General features: G+C 41.4%; 1 protein-coding gene across 2 annotated transcripts in view; it reads left to right on the forward strand.

Annotated features, from left to right (window-relative positions):
* The window catches only part of LOC134575162 (zinc finger protein 250-like), a 752,315-nt gene that overhangs the window by 417,916 nt on the left and 314,441 nt on the right, over positions 1 to 19,958 (forward strand). The gene's annotated exons all lie outside the window — the stretch shown is intronic.

Raw genomic sequence — 19,958 nt, forward strand, 5'->3', positions numbered from 1 at the left:
CAGCTATCAAAGGTACAGAGCACGACCCCTTCTTATGGACCCAAGAACAGCAAACGGCATTTGAAGATGTGAAGAAGGCTTTGATGAGTGCCCCAGCATTAGGTCTACCTGATCACACACGACCATTCTACTTATATGTACACGAGCAAAGAAGAATGGCTGTGGGAGTATTGACACAGTACTTGGGATCATGGCAAAGACCTGTTGCCTACATGTCTAAGCAATTGGATGCAGTGGCCAGCGGACTTCCACCTTGTCTAAGAGCCGTAGCGGCAGCCGCCCTGCTAGTAGCTGAAGCCGATAAACTCACTCTGGGTCAAGAACTTTATGTACGAGTCCCACATGCAGTACAGACGTTGTTGGATTACAAAGGAAATCATTGGTTTAGTAACAGCCGTATGACCAAGTATCAAGCAATGTTGTGTGAAAACCCAAGAGTGCATTTAGAGACTGTAAACACCTTAAATCCAGCTACCCTTTTGCCACAACCTACTGAAAGTCAACATGATTGTTTGGAAGTAATGGATGAAGTATTCTCAAGTAGACCAGATCTTCGTGATTTTCCCATCCAGAACCCCGATGTTCAATATTATACCGACGGCAGTAGTTATGTGAAAGAAGGGATCCGCTATGCAGGATATGCAGTAACAACAATAGACAAGGTGATAGAAGCTCGGCCACTGGCGAAAGGAACATCAGCACAAAAGGCAGAATTAATAGCACTAACACGAGCGTTACAATTGGCTGAAGGTTTAAGAGTGAATATCTATACGGACTCTAAGTATGCGTTTTTAACCACTCATGCCCACGGAGCTTTGTATAAAGAAAGAGGACTACTGAATTCAGAAGGAAAAGAAATCAAGTACGCAGCTGAAATCCTACAACTACTGGAAGCAGTGTGGGAGCCGAAAGAAGTCGGTATTATACATTGTCGAGCGCATCTGAGAGGAGATGGTGATGTAACCAAAGGAAATCGGATGGCAGATAGTGCAGCTAAGCGTGCTGCTGAATCAGGAAGACAGGAGTATGTGGGGCATATAGCTGCTCTTATACCAACTCCACTGTCCCAATGGACTCCAGTTTATACAGCTCAAGAAGAGGAGTGGTTAAAGACTGAACCGGGAAAGTATTTGGAGAACAAGTGGTATCAGCTAGAAGATGGAAGAATAGTCATACCAGCATCACTAGCGGTAGAAATTGTCCAAAATTATCACAACGGGACACATTCTGGGAGAGACAGTACTGAAGAATCTCTTAGGAAACATTTCTACATACCAAGATTGTCCAACTTGACTCAGGCCATTGTACGCAGATGTGTAACATGTGCTAAAAATAATGCAAGACAAGGACCAGTAAAGCCACCAGGAGTCCAGTTTATGGGGGGACTCCCCATGTCCGATTTACAAATAGACTTTACAGTGATGCCTAAATCGGGTGGACATCGTTACCTGTTGGTAATTGTGTGCACCTATTCAGGCTGGGTAGAAGCATGTCCTACTCGTACAGAGAAAGCAGGAGAAGTTGTGAGATTCCTGCTACGAGAAATAATACCCCAATATGGACTACCCTGTTCTATAGGATCGGACAATGGTCCAGCTTTTGTTCATCAGTGCCTACAACAACTGACTCATATGCTTGGTATAAAGTGGAGGCTTCATACTGCATATAGACCCCAGAGTTCTGGTAAGGTAGAGAGAATGAATAGAACTATTAAGAACCAGTTGGCTAAAATGTGTCAGGAAACCCAACTTAAGTGGAACGTTCTCTTACCCATAGCTCTATTGCGAATCCGCAGTACCCCTACCAGAAGGATGGGCCTCTCTCCTTTTGAAATTATGTATGGGCGACCACCTCCCGTACTTGGTAACTTAAGGGGGGATTTGAGTCAGTTGGGAGAAGGAATTACCCGGCAGCAGGTTGTAGAGTTGGGTAAGACTATGGAGGAGGTACAGAAATGGGTACAAGATAGATTACCTGTGAATATTTATCCCCCTGTTCATAGTTATCATCCAGGAGATCAAGTGTGGATTAAAGAGTGGAATAATGTACCGTTAGGGCCCAAGTGGAGAGGTCCTTATGTTGTTCTTTTGTCTACCCCTACAGCGATAAAAGTAGCCGAAGTGACTCCGTGGATACATCACTCCAGGGTTAAGCCAGCAGCAGTCGATTCTTGGCAAGTTACAGCAGATCCAGAGAATCCCTGCAAGATCCGGTTAAAACGCACTACTCAGTCGGAGTAACGAGGAATCGTGTGGATTACAAATTTTATTGTTACAGGGATTTGGTGCGTGAGTGAGAAGGCCATAATAAAGCCTGTCCGCTTACCAACACATAGTGTATAAGCCAGGAAAGTCTCGAAGGGACACCTGTGAAGACGAGCAGAACTCCATTCCCTGCAGCCCTCACATCCTGGAAGCTGAGGCGCCATCGCACGGACGAAGACTGAGGATGACGGCGAAAGATGTGCTTTTGATAGTGTTTATTTATATGTGTTTTTATATTCAGGAAGGTAGAGGTACCGACACTCCTAGCTGTGAGGTATGCATTAAGACTACGAGAACAGGTAACCATATTTCCCAAACCCTAATTTGGCATTCACAATACGAGTGTAAAGGAGATGTATCGAGATGTAGATACTTAAATATAGACTATAGTGTGTGCCATTTAGGAGTAGGAGAACCTAGGTGCTTCAGTCCGGAGTATCAACCTCGTACAATTTGGTTGACTCTCAGGAATGGAGATCCTCAGGGGACCCTAATTAATAAGACGGTGTTAGAATCCGTACATTCTTCGGGTGTTCTGCTATTTGATGCGTGTAAAGCGATATCGAGTGGTAGAAAGCCGTGGAATGTATGTGGGGATCTTAGATGGGAGAGGACGTATGGTAAATATATTTGTCCCAGTAGTAAAAATAAATATGTAAGTCCTAGATGCCCAAATAAAGACTATAACTTTTGTCCATATTGGTCTTGTGTGGGGTGGGCGACTTGGGGACAGACAGTAGACAAAGACATGATAGTGACTAAGTTGCCGACTAGCCCATATTGTAAGTCTATGGAATGTAATCCCATCCATATACTTATAAATAACCCCGATAAGTTCTTAGACAAATATGGCAATTTATTTGGGTTTCAGATATACGGGACGGGTTTAGATCCTGGGACATTATTGTTTATAGGGATAGAGACTGATACGGTATCCTCCCAAACTCATCAAGTATACCATTCCTTTTATGAAGAGATGAGTATAGATAATAAGATCCCCCATAATGCCAAAAACCTGTTCATCGATTTAGCCGAAAGTATTGCCGGTAGTCTTAATGTTACCAACTGCTATGTGTGTGGAGGTACTAACATGGGAGACCAATGGCCTTGGGAAGCAAAGGAGGTAATGTCCGGTTCTGAGGCAGTTGACCAACTAATATCTACACAAGCCGATTATCATATGAGTGTTAGAGGTAAATCTGAGTGGAGATTAAAGACCTCCATCATAGGTTATGTTTGCATAGCAAGAAAAGGAATAATGTATAATACTTCTGTAGGAGAATTAACTTGTCTAGGGCAAAAAGCTTATGATGATGATACAAAGAATACAACTTGGTGGTCGGCTTCAAATGTCTCAGAACCATCTAACCCGTTTGCTAGATACGCCAATTTAAAGGATGTGTGGTTTGATTTATCCATCACATCTACCTGGAGAGCCCCAGCAAATTTGTACCGGATCTGTGGTAAGAAAGCCTATTCGGAGTTGCCACAGGACTGGGAAGGGGCATGTGTGTTGGGTATGCTCAAACCATCCTTCTTCTTGTTACCGATTGAAACAGGTGAGACTTTAGGTGTTAAAGTGTATGATGTGAATCATAGGAAGAAAAGGGGACCCATAGAGATAGGCACCTGGGAAGATAATGAATGGCCTCCCCAGCGTATTATAGATTATTATGGGCCAGCCACGTGGGCAGAAGATGGTACCTTTGGTTATAGAACCCCTATTTATATGCTCAACCGTATTATAAGATTACAGGCGGTGGTTGAGATTATCACAAATGAGACATCACAAGCGCTCAATCTTCTAGCGAAGCATAACACCAGGATGAGGACAGCAGTCTACCAAAATAGATTAGCCTTGGATTACCTTTTGGCAGTAGAGGGAGGTGTATGTGGGAAGTTTAACCTGAGCAATTGCTGTCTTCAAATAGATGACGAAGGGCAAGCAATAGCTGAGCTTACTAGCCATATGGTTAAACTAGCGCATGTGCCTACTCAGGTATGGAAAGGGTATAATCCAAGTAGTTGGTTTGGTAGCTGGTACGAGTGGTTTGGAGGGCTTAAGGCAGTGGTAGGTGGAGTCCTACTGATTTTAATGTTGTGTCTACTCCTGCCGTGTCTTATACCCTTAGTAGTTAGGTCTGTGCAAAGCCTGATAGGAAGTATAGCAGAGAGGAAGGCTGCTGCACAGATAATGGCGATTTATAAGTATAAGGCTTTAGATCAGGGAGAACCAATGCAGGAAGATGAGTGTTAAAAGATTCACATCATAAGATAAGTCTGGTCTGGTTCAAGGTAACTTGCGGTGTATGCAAACCAAGGTTAAGTGATGCCTCAAGTAATTGTAAAATATCAAGAGGCATCAAAGGGGGGAATGTGGTGGAATCTCGGTAAAAATAAATTTAGTAGGCCGAGATTACCACGTGGCATGTGTACGTGCATATGCTGACGTATCGATCAGTTGGTTGCACGAGGCAAGATACGATCAGTAGTGTACGGAGCATGTGCAAGAATACAGGATATAGTATTCCCCCTCCTCCATTGTGCTGGACAAGCCATGCGGTCAAACAGGAAGTTAATTCTTATTTGTGTTGATTGGTTAAGAGAATGTGCGGGTGGAGCTTAATATGGGAGGAGTTATGTGCCTATATAAGGAGCCTGCACTATTGTCCGGGGCTCAGAACTTGCTGTATTTTGGTGACGTTAGTCCCTCTGAGTCCCGATCGGTGATCCAATAAAGAATCTCTTCCTTCCTGAAGAAACCTGTGTCCATCTCTCTGTGCTTGGCTTCCGTCAGTTTCTCCGGTATCAGTAATGTGTGAGATAATGTCACATATAGTATGACGGATATAATGACAGTAATACTCAGCCAATAAAGGATCATATCATGTAATGTGTGAGATAATGTCACATATAGTATGACGGATATAATGACAGTAATACTCAGCCAATAAAGGATCATATCACATAATGTGTGAGATAACGTCACATATAGTATGACAGATATAATGACAGTAATAATCAGCCAATAAAGGATCATATCACGTAATGTGTGAGATAACGTCACATATAGTATGACGGATATAATGACAGTAATACTCAGCCAATAAAGGATCATATCATGTAATGTGTGAGATAATGTCACATATAGTATGACAGATATAATGACAGTAATACTCAGCCAATAAAGGATCATATCACGTAATGTGTGAGATAATGTCACATATAGTATGACGGATATAATGACAGTAATACTCAGCCAATAAAGGATCATATCACGTAATGTGTGAGATAATGTCACATATAGTATGACAGATATAATGACAGTAATACTGAGCCAATAAAGGATCATATCATGTAATGTGTGAGATAATGTCACATATAGTATGACGGATATAATGACAGTAATACTGAGCCAATAAAGGATCATATCATGTAATGTGTGAGATAATGTCACATATAGTATGACGGATATAATGACAGTAATACTCAGCCAATAAAGGATCATATCATGTAATGTGTGAGATAATGTCCCATATAGTATGACCGATATAATGACAGTAATACTGAGCCAATAAAGGATTATATCACATAATGTGTGAGATAATGTCACATATAGAATGACGGATATAATGACAGTAATACTGAGCCAATAAAGGATCATATCATGTAATGTGTGAGATAACGTCACATATAGTATGACGGATATAATGACAGTAATATTCAGCCAATAAAGGATCATATCATGTAATGTGTGAGATAATGTCACATATAGTATGACGGATATAATGACAGTAATACTGAGCCAATAAAGGATCATATCACGTAATGTGTGAGATAATGTTACATATAGTATGACGGATATAATGACAGTAATACTCAGCCAATAAAGGATCATATCATGTAATGTGTGAGATAATGCCACATATAGTATGACGGATATAATGACAGTAATACTGAGCTCAGCCAATAAAGGATCATATCATGTAATGTGTGAGATAACGTCACATATAGTATGACGGATATAATGACAGTAATACTGAGCCAATAAAGGATCATATCATGTAATGTGTGAGATAATGTCACATATAGTATGACAGATATAATGACAGTAATACCGAGCCAATAAAGGATCATATCACGTAATGTGTGAGATAATGTCACATATAGTATGACGGATATAATGACAGTAATACTCAGCCAATAAAGGATCATATCATGTAATGTGTGAGATAATATCACATATAGCATGACCGATATAATGACAGTAATACTCAGCCAATAAAGGATCATATCATGTAATGTGTGGGATAACGTCAAATATAGTATGACAGATATAATGACAGTAATACTCAGCCAATAAAGGATCATTTCATGTAATGTGTGAGATAATGTCACATATAGTATGACGGATATAATGACAGTAATACTGAGCCAATAAAGGATCATATCACGTAATGTGTGAGATAATGTCACATATAGTATGACAGATATAATGACAGTAATACTCAGCCAATAAAGGAACATATCATGTAAAGTGTGAGATAATGTTACATATAGTATGACGGATATAATGACAGTAATACTCAGCCAATAAAGGATCATATCACGTAATGTGTGAGATAATGTCACATATAGTATGACGGATATAATGACAGTAATACTCAGCCAATAAAGGATCATATCATGTAATGTGTGAGATAATATCACATATAGCATGACGGATATAATGACAGTAATACTCAGCCAATAAAGGATCATATCATGTAATGTGTGGGATAACGTCACATATAGTATGACAGATATAATGACAGTAATACTCAGCCAATAAAGGATCATATCATGTAATGTGTGAGATAACGTTACATATAGTATGACGGATATAATGACAGTAATACTCAGCCAATAAAGGATCATTTCATGTAATGTGTGAGATAATGTCACATATAGTATGACGGATATAATGACAGTAATACTGAGCCAATAAAGGATCATATCATGTAATGTGTGAGATAACGTCACATATAGTATGACGGATATAATGACAGTAATACTCAGCCAATAAAGGATCATATCATGTAATGTGTGAGATAATGTCACATATAGTATGACGGATATAATGACAGTAATACTCAGCCAATAAAGGATCATATCACGTAATGTGTGAGATAATGTCACATATAGTATGACGGATATAATGACAGTAATACTGAGCCAATAAAGGATCATATCACGTAATGTGTGAGATAATGTCACATATAGTATGACAGATATAATGACAGTAATACTCAGCCAATAAAGGATCATATCACGTAATGTGTGAGATAATGTCATGTAACGGACCGTTTCACTTACAAGAGGATAAAATCCGTTTAGGCGATAATCCCCTTTTTGAGAGACAGGCACAGCTACTGCAGAACACCAAACTCCCGAACTGGATACAAGATAACACTCCGAACTGGAACAGCTGAACAAGAAAAGCATACAATCCGCTTACACTCCTGGCAGTCAGCTTACAATCCAATTCCCCCCAAGAACGAGACGACACTTCATTTTGAGGGTTAAACAGGAACTGAGGACTGGCTCATCCAGCCTGGCTTTTATTTCCAACTCACACATACAGGCCACACCCAGGGGGAGGCATAAAAGAACCAATGACATAGATGTTACCTCCCACACATCCCCTCCCCTTAGTGTGACACATAATCCCATTATGCATACAGTTTAAAATATACTTTTACACAACTTTCATAACTCTAAAACCATACATCACATTCACATAAAAATACAAATCCACAATCAATCCATTCAGGGGAACAACATATTAAAAAATGGCATGGATCAGACCAGGGGTTCAAAAGTTAGTAAAGTGTCTTTTAAAACCCCTAGCTTCCCAGCTCAGACTGTTTTTTACAGAGCCTTCTCTGTGCTGGAGAAGTAATCTAATTATCTCCAGCACAGAGACAGACTCCATTAACCACATGGTTACAGAAAGACATAAAACACTTTAAAATACAGAAAGTTACTTTTTAACCATAACACACAGACATTTCACATATCCCCAGATAGCTGGGATCTGAGCGCACAATACTACCGAATAGCGCGCAGATCCTATTCACACAGTACAATTGCCATGGAGCTAAAGTCTTTCCCATAGTCTTTCATTATATGAATTGGCTCCATGGTATAGCTATCTGGGGTATCACATTCCCATAAAGTCTGGTCCATAGTCCAAAGGCAGCAGGCGGGCAACCAGGCTTCTCCAGTTCACAGTGGCGAAGTTGGTTTCGCCACAATTCTCCCCTTTACCAATTAGACTAACAGGGTACCTGACCTCCTGCCGGTCAGTGCCCTGGTTAGTCCAGCAACCCACCCACAAAACAGAAACAGCAGAGCAGCCCACCCACAATAAACAGTTACTACACCTGGGTGAGGGAGAATTTTGTCCAGGTTCAGGTGCCTCACCACGGCTTTGTGGGGGACTGGTAGGCTGCCTTGGTGGGTTGCTGAGGGGGCAGAGACCAGCGGTACTCTGTCCTGTTGCCAGCACTACCACGGGAGTAGTCTGGTTGGAGCCTGGTTGCTGGAGACCGACTGTCTCCCCTTTGGATATATCGCTCTGTGGCTGGGGGACAGGACCGACCGTCCCTACCCCTGGTGCTGTAAGTGCAGAGACTACGGTCCCATCTGCACAGATGTGGGGCTTAACATCTCCCCTTGGTGGGTTAGGCTGCCGCTGGAGAGAGGGTGTAACAAGCTCCTCTCTCTGGACGGTAAACTGCCGCTGGGGAGAGGGGTTAGCAGGCTCCTCTCCCTGCCACTCTCTCTGCTGGTGGAAAGGGAGACCAGCTGTCTCCCCTTTCATTCTCTTGTCTTGCTGCTGGGGTGCGAGACTGACTGTCTCTGCTCCCTGGGTTACACACTGCCGCTGGGGAGGACGGACGACACCATCAGCTCCCTGGGGTACACACTGCCGCTGGGGAGGAAGGACGATACCTTCTGCTCCCTGGGACACACACTGCCGCTGGGGAGGGAGGACGCTGCTCTCCGCTCCCTTCAGTTCACACTGCCTTCTTGGCATATCACTTTGCTGCTGGGGGGCAGGAACAACTACCTGTGCCCCCTGTAACTCAGCCTGCCGCTGGGGAGGATGGACGACACCATCAGCTCCCTGGGGTACACACTGCCGCTGGGGAGGAAGGACTGCACCTTCTGCTCCCTGGGACACATACTGCCGCTGGGGAGGATGGATGACACCATCAGCTCCCAGGGGTACACACTGCCGCTGGGGAGGGAGGACGCTGCTCTCCACTCCCTTCACTTCACACTGCCTTCTTGGCATATCACTTTGCTGCTGGGGGGCAGGAACAACTACCTCTGCCCCCTGTAACTCAGCCTGCCGCTGGGGAGGATGGACGACACCATCAGCTCCCTGGGGTACACACTGCCGCTGGGGAGGACGGACGACACCATCAACTCCCTGGGGTACACACTGCCGCTGGGGAGGAAGGACGGCACCTTCTGCTCCCTGGGCTACACACTGCCGCTTTGGAGGATGGGCTACACCAGCAGCTCCCTGGGTTACACACTGCCACTGGGGAGGATGGACGACACCATCAGCTCCCTGGGGTACACACTGCCGCTGTAGAGGAAGGACTGCACCTTCTGCTCCCTGGGACACACACTGCCGCTGGGGATCTGGGCCGACTGCCCAGCATCCCTGTAGGGCCGGTAGAGAGACCTCGGTCCCATCTCCACCTGCCTGCTGGGGGCCTTTCCAGTACCACTCCATGCAGTCCTCTACTTTGGGTTTCTCTGGTTTGTGTTGGAGGAGGATATCGGCTACCTCATCTCCTTGACCATGTCTCAGCATTAACAGGATGAAATCGTACTCAAGATCACGTGACCTCTGGTTCTCTTGAAGCAGTTGCTGCACAGCTGCATCAACAATCTCCTTCCGGGGATTCGGGCCATATTTGGCTATTCTTCTCAGTACCTCAGTATCAAAATCTACGCCTTCATATCGATAGAACATGACTGCTGGTGGGGACGCTGTACGGGTACTGGCGTTGCCCTCACTTTGTAAATCCAGGGGATGGTGTTACCTGTAGCTGTCCTTCTGGTTGTAGGAACGATCCCACCGCTGCCACCAATTGTAACGGACCGTTTCACTTACAAGAGGATAAAATCCGTTTAGGCGATAATCCCCTTTTTGAGAGACAGGCACAGCTACTGCAGAACACCAAACTCCCGAACTGGATACAAGATAACACTCCGAACTGGAACAGCTGAACAAGAAAAGCATACAATCCGCTTACACTCCTGGCAGTCAGCTTACAATCCAATTCCCCCCAAGAACGAGACGACACTTCATTTTGAGGGTTAAACAGGAACTGAGGACTGGCTCATCCAGCCTGGCTTTTATTTCCAACTCACACATACAGGCCACACCCAGGGGGAGGCATAAAAGAACCAATGACATAGATGTTACCTCCCACACATCCCCTCCCCTTAGTGTGACACATAATCCCATTATGCATACAGTTTAAAATATACTTTTACACAACTTTCATAACTCTAAAACCATACATCACATTCACATAAAAATACAAATCCACAATCAATCCATTCAGGGGAACAACATATTAAAAAATGGCATGGATCAGACCAGGGGTTCAAAAGTTAGTAAAGTGTCTTTTAAAACCCCTAGCTTCCCAGCTCAGACTGTTTTTTTACAGAGCCTTCTCTGTGCTGGAGAAGTAATCTAATTATCTCCAGCACAGAGACAGACTCCATTAACCATATGGTTACAGAAAGACATAAAACACTTTAAAATACAGAAAGTTACTTTTTAACCATAACACACAGACATTTCACATATCCCCAGATAGCTGGGATCTGAGCGCACAAAACTACCGAATAGCGCGCAGATCCTATTCACACAGTACAATTGCCATGGAGCTAAAGTCTTTCCCATAGTCTTTCATTATATGAATTGGCTCCATGGTATAGCTATCTGGGGTATCACATTCCCATAAAGTCTGGTCCATAGTCCAAAGGCAGCAGGCGGGCAACCAGGCTTCTCCAGTTCACAGTGGCGAAGTTGGTTTCGCCACATGTCACATATAGTATGACGGATATAATGACAGTAATACTCAGCCAATAAAGGATCATATCATGTAATGTGTGAGATAACGTCACATATAGTATGACGGATATAATGACAGTAATACTCAGCCAATAAAGGATCATATCATGTAATGTGTGAGATAATGTCACATATAGTATGACGGATATAATGACAGTAATACTGAGCCAATAAAGGATCATATCACGTAATGTGTGAGATAATGTCACATATAGTATGACAGATATAATGACAGTAATACTCAGCCAATAAAGGATCATATCACGTAATGTGTGAGATAATGTCACATATAGTATGACGGATATAATGACAGTAATACTCAGCCAATAAAGGATCATATCATGTAATGTGTGAGATAACGTCACATATAGTATGACGGATATAATGACAGTAATACTCAGCCAATAAAGGATCATATCATGTAATGTGTGAGATAATGTCACATATAGTGTGACGGATATAATGACAGTAATACTCAGCCAATAAAGGATCATATCATGTAATGTGTGAGATAACGTCACATATAGTATGACGGATATAATGACAGTAATACTCAGCCAATAAAAGATCATATCATGTAATGTGTGAGATAATGTCACATATAGTATGACGGATATAATGACAGTAATACTCAGCCAATAAAGGATCATATCATGTAATGTGTGAGATAATGTCACATATAGTATGACGGATATAATGACAGTAATACTCAGCCAATAAAGGATCATATCATGTAATGTGTGAGATAACGTCACATATAGTATGACAGATATAATGACAGTAATACTGAGCTCAGCCAATAAAGGATCATATCATGTAATGTGTGAGATAATGTCACATATAGTATGACGGATATAATGATAGTAATACTGAGCCAATAAAGGATCATATCATGTAATGTGTGAGATAACGTCACATATAGTATTACGGATATAATGACAGTAATACTCAGCCAATAAAGGATCATATCACGTAATGTGTGAGATAATGTCACATATAGTATGACGGATATAATGACAGTAATAATCAGCCAATAAAGGATCATATCACGTAATGTGTGAGATAACGTCACATATAGTATGACGGATATAATGACAGTAATACTCAGCCAATAAAGGATCATATCATGTAATGTGTGAGATAATGTCACATATAGTATGACGGATATAATGACAGTAATACTGAGCCAATAAAGGATCATATCATGTAATGTGTGAGATAATGTCACATATAGTATGACGGATATAATGACAGTAATACTCAGCCAATAAAGGATCATATCATGTAATGTGTGAGATAATGTCACATATAGTATGACGGATATAATGACAGTAATACTGAGCTCAGCCAATAAAGGATCATATTATGTTATGTGTGAGATAATGTCACATATAGTATGACGGATATAATGACAGTAATACTCAGCCAATAAAGGATCATATCATGTAATGTGTGAGATAATGTCACATATAGTATGACGGATATAATGACAGTAATACTCAGCCAATAAAGGATCATATCACGTAATGTGTGAGATAATGTCACATATAGTATGACAGATATAATGACAGTAATACTGATGATATAATTGTTGTGATAGGTTTTAATGTTTTGAAACACTAATATTTGTGTTCAGCAAAGACTCCCGAGTATAACAGTACCCCAATGTACAGGTTTTATAGCGTTTTTGAAAGTTACAGGGTCAAATATAATGGTCAAATATTTTTACATTGAAAATTGTATGTGACATTGTAACACTATTATCTGTCATAAATCCCCGAATCACCCCCCACATGTACATATTTATTTTTAAAGTAGACAACCCAATGTATTGGAAATGGGGTATGTCCAGTCTTTTTTAGTAGCCACTTAGTCACAAACACTGGCCAAAATTAGCGTTCAATTTAGTATTTACTTTGGCCAGTGTTTGTGACTAAGTGGCTACTAAAAAAGACTGGACATACCCCATATTGAATACCCTGGGTTGTCTACTTTAAAAATAAATATGTACATGTGGGGGGTGATTCGGGGATTTATGACAGATAATAGTGTTACAATGTCACTATTGTAATGTGTGAGATAATGTCACATATAGTATGACGGATATAATGACAGTAATACTGAGCTCAGCCAATAAAGGATCATATCACGTAATGTGTGAGATAATGTTACATATAGTATGATGGATATAATGACAGTAATACTGAGCCAATAAAGGATCATATCATGTAATGTGTGAGATAATGTTACATATAGTATGACGGATATAATGACAGTAATACTCAGCCAATAAAGGATCATATCACGTAATGTGTGAGATAATGTTACATATAGTATGACGGATATAATGACAGTAATACTCAGCCAATAAAGGATCATATCACGTAATGTGTGAGATAATGTCACATATAGTATGACAGATATAATGACAGTAATACTGATGATATAATTGTTGTGATAGGTTTTAATGTTTTGAAACACTAATATTTGTGTTCAGCAAAGACTCCCGAGTATAACAGTACCCCAATGTACAGGTTTTATAGCGTTTTTGAAAGTTACAGGGTCAAATATAATGGTCAAATATTTTTACATTGAAAATTGTATGTGACATTGTAACACTATTATCTGTCATAAATCCCCGAATCACCCCCCACATGTACATATTTATTTTTAAAGTAGACAACCCAATGTATTGGAAATGGGGTATGTCCAGTCTTTTTTAGTAGCCACTTAGTCACAAACACTGGCCAAAATTAGCGTTCAATTTAGTATTTACTTTGGCCAGTGTTTGTGACTAAGTGGCTACTAAAAAAGACTGGACATACCCCATATTGAATACCCTGGGTTGTCTACTTTAAAAATAAATATGTACATGTGGGGGGTGATTCGGGGATTTATGACAGATAATAGTGTTACAATGTCACTATTGTAATGTGTGAGATAATGTCACATATAGTATGACGGATATAATGACAGTAATACTGAGCTCAGCCAATAAAGGATCATATCACGTAATGTGTGAGATAATGTTACATATAGTATGATGGATATAATGACAGTAATACTGAGCCAATAAAGGATCATATCATGTAATGTGTGAGATAATGTTACATATAGTATGACGGATATAATGACAGTAATACTCAGCCAATAAAGGATCATATCACGTAATGTGTGAGATAATGTTACATATAGTATGACGGATATAATGACAGTAATACTCAGCCAATAAAGGATCATATCACGTAATGTGTGAGATAATGTCACATATAGTATGACAGATATAATGACAGTAATACTGATGATATAATTGTTGTGATAGGTTTTAATGTTTTGAAACACTAATATTTGTGTTCAGCAAAGACTCCCGAGTATAACAGTACCCCAATGTACAGGTTTTATAGCGTTTTTGAAAGTTACAGGGTCAAATATAATGGTCAAATATTTTTACATTGAAAATTGTATGTGACATTGTAACACTATTATCTGTCATAAATCCCCGAATCACCCCCCACATGTACATATTTATTTTTAAAGTAGACAACCCAATGTATTGGAAATGGGGTATGTCCAGTCTTTTTTAGTAGCCACTTAGTCACAAACACTGGCCAAAATTAGCGTTCAATTTAGTATTTACTTTGGCCAGTGTTTGTGACTAAGTGGCTACTAAAAAAGACTGGACATACCCCATATTGAATACCCTGGGTTGTCTACTTTGAAAATAAATATGTACATGTGGGGGGTGATTCGGGGATTTATGACAGATAATAGTGTTACAATGTCACTATTGATACATTTCAAAAATATATATTTTGAAACCGCAATATCCTATTTGTACTTATAGCCCTATAACTTGCAAAAAAAAAGCAAAAAAGCATGTAAACACTGGGTATTTTTAAACTCAGGACAAAATAATTAATCAATTTAGCAGTTTTTTCCATTAGCTTTCGTGGGTAAGTAAAAGATTTTTCAAGCAAAAGTCAAAAACCATGTTTTTTTTTTTTTAACTTTTCACCATATTTTATTATTTTTTTTAAAGTAAATTACCGTGTTTCCCCGAAAATAAGACCTACCCCGAAAATAAGACCTAGGCATTTTACCTTTGCGGCCCGGCGGGACTTCCTTCTTCTATGAGGAGGAGGGGGAGGAGCGTTGCGGGCCGTGGCATCGCGCAGCGTGATGACGTGCGCAGCGCCGTCAGTCTGCCTTCACGGATCTTCAGCGGAAGGATCCATTCCGGGCGGTGAGGCACCCAGTGGTCGGACTCTTTGAACTGTGAGTAGATACCGGTATTTTATGTCTGGGACTTAATTAATTAAAGGGGGGGGGGTGAATTAATTAAAGGGGGGTGAATTAATTAAAGGGGGGTGAAATAATTAAAGGGGGGTGAATTAATTAAAGGGAGGGTGGATTAATTAAAGGGGGTGGATTAATTAGAGGGGGTGGATTTATTAAAGAGGGGGGGTGGATTAATTAAAGGAGGGGTGGATTAATTAGAGGGGGGTGGATTCATTAAAGGGCGGGTTCAATGTACATACCGGTACCGTAAATAAATAAGCCCTACCCTGAAAATAAGCCCTAGTGTGTTTTGTGTGACTAAAATTAATATAAGACCCGGTCTTATTTTCGGAGAAACACGGTATATGACATAATACAAATAATGGGATGTAAAGAAAACCCTTTTTGTCCTAAAAAAAACCCAATATATAACTTGTATGGGGACAGTAAATGAGAGGAAAATTACAGCTAAACACAAACACCACAAACGTGTTAAAAGAGCCCTGGTCCTTAACGTACAACTTCGCAAAAACAGGCCGGTCCTTAAGGGGTTAACCTATACTTTTATCTATAGGTTGTTATTTACTTTCATTCCTGTTTATAATTTATTTAGGGCATGTTGCCTAAATCCCTTTATTCCTGTTTTCTCTCTTTCCTATAATTTCTATTCTATTATAGGGGATCCTGTTCATACTATGTCTAAGAGCACAAATAAAGTACCTGAAGTCAATCCTGGCACAAGTCTCCTCTCTGACCTGCTCATGGTCATGACACTCTGAACTGAACATATACCCCTACCCTCCCATCTTACCTCCCAGTCAAACCCACTCAACCTGTCACATTCACACACGTCACCTACACCCACCCACCTTGCACTTATTGCCATACAACCCCCCACCAGCCAGAATTACCGTACAGTCATACCCCCAAACTAGTCCGATTCATCCATCCAATCACATACTTCAAACCAGTCCCATCTTACTTTCCAGTCACACCCACTCACCCTGTAACATTTACACATGTCACCTACACCCACCCACCTTACACTTATTGCCATACAACCCCCCACCAGTCAGAATTACCGTACAGCCAGACCCCAAACTTCTTCCATTCGTCCATCCAATCACATACCCCAAACTACTCACATTCATCCATCCAATCACATACCTCAAACTAGTCACATTCATCCATCCAACATACCCCAAACTAGTCACATTCATCCATCCAATCACATACCTCAAACTAGTCACATTTATCCATCCAATCACATACCTCAAACTACTCACATTCATCCATCCAATCACATACCCCAAACTAGTCACATTTATCCATCCAATCACATTCCTCAAACTACTCACATTCATCCATCCAATCACATACCCCAAACTACTCACATTCATCCATCCAATCACATACCTCAAACTACTCACATTCATCCATCCAATAGGCATGTACATGGGGAAAATTTTCGGTTTGGTTCGGCATTCCGAAATTCAGGATTTTCGCAATTCGGCACTTCAAGACTTCGGAACTTTGGCAACTTCGGCACTTCGTAAATTCTGCAACTTCGGCACTTTGACACTTCGAAATTTCGGCATTTCGGAAATTCGGGACTTCGGCACCTTGGGACTTCTATTGCAGCCGCTTAGTAGATAACTCCCTAATTCCCACGGTATTAGGGAGTTATCTACCAAAAGGCTGAAAGACCTAAATTGGTCTTCCAGCCAAATATACTAATACTACTTAATATTACTTAGTATTAGTAAATTTTGCCCCTACTCGCTATACTGCAAGTAGGGGCATGTCTATTAAACAGTGAGCAGCCTGTGGCTGCCCACTGTTAAAAAAAAAATAGGGTTCCCCCTCCCGAGCTCCCACCCGCGACGAGTGGGGCATTTTAAACTAAAGGAGGGACCTATTGCCCCCCGGCCCCCACTCCTGAGCCTACTGGATGGATGAATGTGAGTAGTTTGGGGTATGCAATTGCATGGACGAATGTGAGTAGTTTGAGGTATGTGATTGGATGGATGAATGTGACTAGTTTGGGGTATGTGATTGGATGGATGAATGTGAGTAGTTTGAGGTATGTGATTGGATGGATGAATGTGACTAGTTTGAGGTATGTGATTGGATGGATGAATGTGAGTAGTTTGGGGTATGTGATTGGATGGACGAATGTGACTAGTTTGAGGTATGTGATTGGATGGATGAATATGAGCAGTTTGGGGTATGTGATTGGATGGACGAATGGAAGAAGTTTGGGGTCTGGCTGTACGGTAATTCTGACTGGTGGGGGGTTGTATGGCAATAGGTTCCCACCCCTTATTTTACTGTAGGGCCCCCACCCACCACTCAGGGGTGGGGGCCAGGGGGGAGGATATTAGGTCCCCCCCCTTATTATTAGGGCCCCCACCCACTGCTCAGGGGTGGGGGCCAGGGGGAGGACATTAGGTCCCCCCTTATTCTGATTTAGGGCCCCCACCCACCGCTCAGGGGTGGGGGCCCAGGGGGAGGACAATAGGTCCTCCCATTATTTTACATTAGGGCCCCCACCCAACGCTCAGGGGTGGGGGCCAGGGAGGAGGACATTAGGTCCCCCCTTATTCTGATTTAGGGCTCCCACCCGCCGCTCAGGGGTTGGGGCCCGGGGGAAGGACAATAGGTCCCCCCCCATTATTTGACATTAGGGCCACAGGCCGCTCACTGTTTAATAGACATGCCCCTATTCGCAGTATAGCGAGTAGGGGCATAATTTACTAATACTAAGTAATCTTTACTTAGTATTAGTAAATTTGGCTGAAAGACCAATTTAGGTCTTTCAGACTTTTAGTAGATAGCTCCCTAATACCGTGGGAATTAGGGAGTTATCTACTTATTCATTCCTGTCATTACACTGACTGGCTAAGTAACTTATATTTTATATGAATGTATGTTACTTGATTGTTGTAAGTGTTGCAAATGCTTACAGCTGAATCCTGGCTATGTTTGTATACTTTTTATTTAAAATTGTTTACAATGTAACATTCTTCTTCTTTCACTGGGTATATTAGTACTTAGGCAATACTGTGCTTTGGAACTTCGGCACTTTGACACTTCGGCAATTTCGGCACTTCGGGACCTCGGCAATTCGGCACTTCGAATGTCCGAATTTCCCGAAATTCTTCCGAATTCATATTCGGACCGAAACGAATTGCAGATGTCTACCATCCAATCACATACCCCAAACTAGTCACATTCATCCATCCAATCACATACCCCAAACTACTCACATTCATCCATCTAATCACATACCCAAAACTAGTCACATTCATCCATCCAATCACATACCCAAAACTACTCACGTTCATCCATCCAATCACATACCCCACACTGGTCACATCCATCCATCCAATCAAATACCCCAAACTAGTCACATCCATCTAATCAAATACCCCAAACTACTCACATTTATCCATCCAATCACATACCCCAAACTACTCACATTCATCCATCCAACCACATACCCCAAACTAGTTCCATTCATCCATACAACCACATACCCCAAACTACTCACATTTATCCATCCAATCACATACCCCAAACTACTCACATTCATCCATCCAACCAACCACATACCTTAAACTAGTCCTATTCATTCATCCAATCACACACACCCAACAAGCTTCATATATATGACGTGCTGGGCGCATTGAGAAAACTGGCCCTTGGGTAGCAGAGAGGATAAATCTGTCCCTCAGTATGAAACCTCAGTCTGTTTGCATGTGTAGTTCTATGTATAGCGGTAGATTACGATCAATGATTCTAAGAGCTTGGAGCAACCCATGAACGTGTCCAATGTTTTCTAATCTGAATCCATTGATGAATTATGAAGATATATTTCTACCAAAGTATTAACTCAATAGTAGGGATCGACCGATTATCGGTTTTACCGATATTATCGGCCGATATTCGGTATTTTCGGCAATATCGGTATCGGCCCATATATACCGATATTGCCGATAATACTTCATAGGACCGCCGGGCCCATTTCAAGCCCGCCGGTCACTATACACACAATACACAAACATACATTCTGCATTCACTATATATACACACTACACAAACACACCCTGCATTCATTAAATACACACTACACAAACACACCCTGCATCCATTATATACACACACTACACAAACACACCCTGCATTCATTATATACACTACACAAATACAAACGGCATCCACTACACAAACACACACAGCTCCCCTGTCTAAACACACTGCATCCA

The sequence above is a fragment of the Pelobates fuscus genome, chromosome 10 (assembly GCF_036172605.1).
Source record: "Pelobates fuscus isolate aPelFus1 chromosome 10, aPelFus1.pri, whole genome shotgun sequence".
In the NCBI taxonomy this organism is placed as follows: domain Eukaryota; kingdom Metazoa; phylum Chordata; class Amphibia; order Anura; family Pelobatidae; genus Pelobates; species Pelobates fuscus.